This window comes from Lytechinus pictus, chromosome 7, assembly GCF_037042905.1.
Source record: "Lytechinus pictus isolate F3 Inbred chromosome 7, Lp3.0, whole genome shotgun sequence".
Classification (NCBI taxonomy): domain Eukaryota; kingdom Metazoa; phylum Echinodermata; class Echinoidea; order Temnopleuroida; family Toxopneustidae; genus Lytechinus; species Lytechinus pictus.
The window spans coordinates 27,463,125-27,469,798 of NC_087251.1; positions in this window are offsets into that span (position 1 = coordinate 27,463,125).

The window sequence follows — 6,674 nt, forward strand, 5'->3', positions numbered from 1 at the left end:
GATCGAAAAGAAAACTTCTTTTTTTCTCGAGTATCACTACTGTATTTGTGAAAAGAGTTATATTATCGACGTTGACAAACAGTCTGTGATAGTATATTGTGTGAAATATGTGTTGAAGATCGGAAGTTACACCCATCCTCTAGGAGTGCAATGACAATGTGTTTGACCCGTTATGACAGAGGGCGATTTATTTATCGTTCCTGAATTTCGGGATCCGGAGGGTGCACTGGAGAGGTTGGTTAGTTGGTGATTGAGAGATATATACAAAAGTGGGAAGGGGGTGAGAGGGGGTATGGATTAGGAGAGTGGGGAAGAAATGGAGAGAGGGGGATGTGAGATAAAGAGAAATGTAATGACGATTCGAATACAATAAACAACAACAAAAAACAATTGACATGAGAACGGGAGTGGGATGCTATAGATAATAGTGAAACAATATAGACTTATTCATAATATACGCGCCAATTTTCTATACCTACCATTTTGGTTTCTAACCCCCAAAATGATAGTAATAGGTGAAAGAAGATGGCTGAGAGTGTCACATCTGATTCCCCCACCAGCCTTGACGAAATTCAGCCCCTTGTGCGAGGAGGAGCCAGCAGTCCAGTCACTCAGTTAGCGCATTTACTTTTGAGAGTCAGACTGCCCATCAATGGGCAACACATAGGGTAAGAAATGTCCCTCCCCAATCTAGAGCCCTGACGCAGCTTCTCATAACAACGTAAAATTGAAATATATATATATATATATAACTAATTATCGTTTCAGTTCAGCACCAAATAACAATTCGGAGACTTAGGATAGAGGTTGAAGATTTTAAAGTATCAATTGAACTTGTCATTAGGCTAAGCGCTAATTACCCAACAGAATTAGATCCTGAAATTCATCACAGTTGTAAAATTCAAAAGGTACTACAAAGAGACGGTTCGGTGATTATGCGGCTGTCCCCAAGAGGTTTTGTATTTTGAAAATTATTATTATTATTATTATTACTATCTTATTTATGTATTTATTTTAGGGGGTGTGGTTATTACACAGAACCAGAGGCGGCGGAACATCAGTCTCGGACCAAAAAAAGTGGAGGCGCATCTTCTTTTGTCTGCCAAACAATAGGTGCCCATCCACTTTCATTACGTTCCGCCCCCTCTGTACAGAACCCATTATCTGTGCTACAATTTATCTGATTGTTTTGTTATTGAACTAACTTCCGATTTAATTAGGAACATCCACCATTATAAAACCATGATTGGTAAAACTGAAGGTAAAGCTCGAAAGCTCCCATAACCAGTCACATATTTTCCCTTTACGTACATTAGGAAATGAGATTGGTATGAATCGGAAGAATAGGCGGCCAGGAATAATTTTCATCAATGAACATCTTGGATCGTAACCATACGATTCACATAGAATGAACCTTTGATAACTTTCCATGATTGCTTTGAATTCTTTTGTTTTTCGGCAGTGAATATGCATGAGGTGGTACATACCAACACCAATGTGTGCTTCAAATTGGACAATTGTTCTACGCATTTCAAATTATCTTGCTACCACCTTATCTGCAGTGATGACATTTTCATTCATTCAAATACAATAAGACAGTTCGTAGTTCCCCGGGTAGTTCCACTCTGCGCATGATCAGAGGTAGGTCATTGGTACTAAAGTGACATGGTGGTTTAAAATTTAATGAGATAAACACCAACTTTGATGTCTTATATATTGTTTTGAACTGTATTTTTCATTTACATCCACAAAAAACAACAATGCGTCCACAAACGACTGCAGTATTTCACAGTTTGCCAAATATACCGTATAAACATGCTATAATATGCATTCAATAGAAATGCAACAAATACCTTCATAGAGTGTTCATTGATGTGCTATTCTAATCACCTGATCTGTTCAATTTCTCCACCCTACTATGTAAGGCATGCTTACGTAATATCTTGCCTATCACAATGAAAGAAATGAAAGGTCATTTGACCAAAATTGTCCATGAAGTAACTACGAACTGGTCTATTAATGATTGTTTCCTGTAGTCCAGGATAGGCCCCATAGAGAAGGGGTTGAACCTTGTTTTTTTAGATATACAATGTTTTTTTTTGGTTTCTTGTCAATTCGAGGGTGCTGATTCCGAATCTGAATGATGCCACTCTTGTAACCTTAAGCATTTTCCGCAAATTGGCAAAATCCAGTATGGCCGCAAAAATATGCAAATTACCCATGAAAATCATAAAATTGCCCTCATAATTATTAACAATAAAATGCATGTAGTTGTTGTGCAGAAGTTAAATACTCGTTGGAAAAACGATATTTGACAAAATATGTATTTATTGATATTCAAAATGGCCGCCATAAGCCTCTGTATACGTTATTATGTAGAATATGACTGGGGAAAAATAATTTTAAAACAAGAGCACTATTATTGCATGTTAATATGACCTACTAGTGGACTACTGTCTGAAAACATGATTATTATCAAAACTATATCTAATGTGATAAATGCTGTATTATGATATTCAAAATGGCTGTCATAGACCCCTTGTACTGTGTACAATTATAAAAGGGGACAGATAATTTTCACAACATTTGAATTTGCTTGACTATAAAATGCCAGTAATTGCGAAATATTGGTGTAACAATGTCTGACAACACGATTTCTAACGAGACATATCATTTCCCTTGCCATTTTGGTAATTATGCTGTATTTTGACATTCAAAATGGCTGCCATAGGCCCTATCTGTATTATGAACAAAGCGAAAGGAGAAACTAATTTTCACAAGAGTAAGAACAATAAAATGAATGTAATTGTAATCTAGGAGTGAAACATTGTCTGAACACATGTTTTCTAGCGAAACATATCATTTCCTTTGCCATGCATGAGATAAATGATGTATTGTGAAATTCAAAATGGCACCTATTGACCCTTACACTATTATCTACAATGTAAATGGGGACAAATAATTTTGTAAGAATTAGGATTTGTCTGACTATGAAATCCATATAATTCTGTTGTATGAGGAAAATATTGTTTGAAAACGTGATTTTGTAATGAAATATAGCATTTCCTCTCCCATGTAGGAGATAAATACTGTATTTTGACTTTCAAAATGACCGCTACAAGCCCTAACTAAATTATGCAACATGCGTATAGGGAAACTAATACCGTGTTTACACTTAATCGGCATTTGAATCGGCTCGCGGTTCTGAACCGCGAGCCGATTCAGCATCGGCTTTTTCATAGCGTGTAAACGCGAGTAACTTGAATCGGCTCGCGGTTCAGAACCGGCAATTTGCACCACCAAAGTAGTAGGTTCTGAACCGCGAGCCGATGCAGAATCGGCTTTTTTACTACGTGTAAAAAGAAAGCCGTTTCTGCACCGGCAATTTGTGCGCATTTTAATTACTTTACCATTGTGACGTAATTGTAAGCGCACTGATCCAGCGTTGTCTTTATTATGACGTATATTGTTGGTATGCGTATCATTTCAGGTTTTTGCATCGGCTCGCGGTTCTGAACCACGAGCCGTAACAACGTGTAAACGCAATCCAAATGCCGATTCTGCATCGGCATTTGGTTCAGAACCAAATGCCGATTAAGTGTAAACACGGTATAATTTTCATCAGAATGAAAACCCAAAACGCACGTAACTATTACCGTGTTTACGCTTAATCGGCTTTTGGTTCAGAACCAAAAGCCGATGCAGAATCGGCTTTTGGTTTGCGTTTACACGTTGTTACAGCTCGCGGTTCAGAACCGCGAGCCGATGCAAAAACCTGAAATGATACGCACACCAACAATATACGTCATAATAAAGACAACGCTGGATCAGTGCGCTTACAATTACGTCGGTTCAGAACCGCGAGCCGATTCAAATGCCGATTAAGTGTAAACACGGTATATGTGATGTATAAGTAAAATTGTCATGAACATGATTTCGATCTAAATACATCACATATTGGTTAAGAAGGTGATAAATACCTTACTTTGAAATTCAAAATGGCTGCCATAGGACCCCAAAGTAGTATGTACATTGTAACTGGGGACAGATAATTTTGACAGAATTTTTACTATAAAAATTGCTTAATTTGATGTAAGTGTAAGGTATTGTCTAAACCCAATGATTTCTAACGAAATATATCATAGCTTGTGTCATAAAGGTGATGAATGCTGCATTTTGAACTGAAAATGGCCGCCATAGTCCCTAATCTTAATATGTAAAATTTGAATAGGGGAAAGATTATTTCCACAAAAAGCATATTGCAGCCATTTTGGATTTTAAAATATAGCATTTATCGCCTAAATAACATAAGAAATGATCTATTTCGCTAAAAATCATATTTTCAGACAATATTTCACTCATACATGTAACACCATTTAGTCAAGCAAAGCCAAATTTCTGTTGAAATTATTATGTTCCCATTCACATAGTACATAATAGACCTACCGTTAGGGCCATGTAACGGCCATTTTGACTTTAAAAATACATTATTTATCACCTACCTGGCAGAATAAATGATACATCTTGTTAGAAATTATGTTTTCAGGCAATATTTTAATCTTAGATTAAAATTATATGCATATTATGGTGCTGACTCCTGTGAAAATTGGCTTCCCAGATCGATTTTACATAATAGGCAGTCAGTGTCTTTGGTGGCCATTTTGAAAATCAAAATATATTTTAACACAAACATTAAACCCGAATAATATATTTCGTTGAAAATTATATTTTAAGGCAGTATTCCACTAATTTACCACAAAAACATGCGTTTAAGCGCTCACCTTGTGATTGGTTTTGTCCTCTCGAACATCTTACATTATAATTGTAGGGCCTTTGACGGCCATTTTAAATATCAAAACACACGATTTATCACATACATGGAATGTTAAATAATAAATTTCGTTAACAATATGTTTTTAGTCAATATTCCACTCGTTTATCTTAACAAAATGCATTTTAGTACTCACTCTTGTGATTTTTTTGTCCCCATTCACATTGTACATCATAGTGATAGGGCTTCTGGAGGCCATTTTGAATATCAAAATACAGGATTTTATCACATACATGACATAACAAATGATATACATCGTTAGCAATCATGTTTTCAGACATTACTTCACACATAGATCATTATTACTTGCATTTTAGTGCTCACTTTTGTGAAAATTAATTTTCCCCATTCATATTGTATCTATGGCGGCCATTTTGAATATCAAGAAAATAAATATTTTTGTCAAATATCATTTTTTCAGAGAGTATTTCACTCCGGCTGCACAATTGCATGTACTTTTTAGCCAATGTGTGGACAATTTTATAATTTTCATGGGTAATTTGATGATTTTGGCGGCCATATTGGATTTTGCCAATTTGCGGAAAATGCTCAAGGTTATAAGAGTGGCATCATTCAGATTCGGAATCAGCACCCTCGAATTGACAAGAAACCATAAAAAACATTGTATATCTAAAAAAAACAAGGTACGACCCCTTCTATCCTGGACTAGTGGGGACGTATAGACTGAAAGAAGAGAGGTGATCCATTAACCTGCCAAATGCGTTGCTATGTCAGTGTATAAGGATTTCAATTTTGTCATGTTGAAATTGCAAGAACAGCAACAACAAGTTCCCAAACGAAACCCGTATTAAAATCTCACATTCTTAAGCATACATTCAGGTTGCTCTTAAGAATAAAATTTGAATTGGATTGCTGGACATAGCAACAAGTTATGTAGCATAATATGCAAGCTGAATTCCAAAGCATCGGAGCTTATTCATTCACTTTGAGCAATTAACATGTCTATTTATTAGGTTTCCAGGAAGGAAACAAGATCATGAAAGCCTGCCCAATCCTGCAACACAATTATAACTGTGGATAGACCCGTTTACCAATATATTCAAACTTTCATACATCATTTTCAAACAAAAGTGATTCTTGACAACATTCCAAGTATTCCAAGTATCGCAGTTCATACATTAAACAGGTCGATGGAATACTTGGTCCACAGGAAAGAACCATCCATACAATTTTGAATCACCATCATCACTGTAAACGGGTCTATTGAATAACTCATTTCGAGCCTTCATATGGCATTGTTTGGTAAAAAAGAAAACACACACACACACAAAACCTAATATTGCTGGTTGCTAGGTCAGACAAAGACATTACCGACATTTTAATAGCGATCTGTATAATTTGTCTATAGTAAGAGGGCAGCCGTTGTTACTTGCATGTTGCAATGGTCAGAATTCAAGCTGCATATACAAGTTTGTTACGTCAGGCAAAGGGGTTTTCATTCTTAGCAAGTACAAGTAAACTGAAATTTACAAAGGTGTCGTCTGGTGAAGAACAATGACATCATTTTGAGGGATTGGAAATACTCCAAATTCTTAGTGATTTTCAACCGAAGACGACAAGATCCGTATCCGTGCATGATTTAAACATTCCCGAAGTGATCAGATATTACTATTGTTTTCCTCCTGTAGCAAGGATCTTACACCATGAACCATGCACCTGGAATGTTGCTGTGTCTCCAGGGCCATTGTGTTGGTAATCGTTTGCAGGAATTGTCCACTTTTCAAGAGAATTACTTCAGATTATGCAACTTTTTATTCTTTAACAGCCTGAGAATCAATGGTATAGTTGACCTATCTATGTCAGGAATTCACCAAGAATGTGT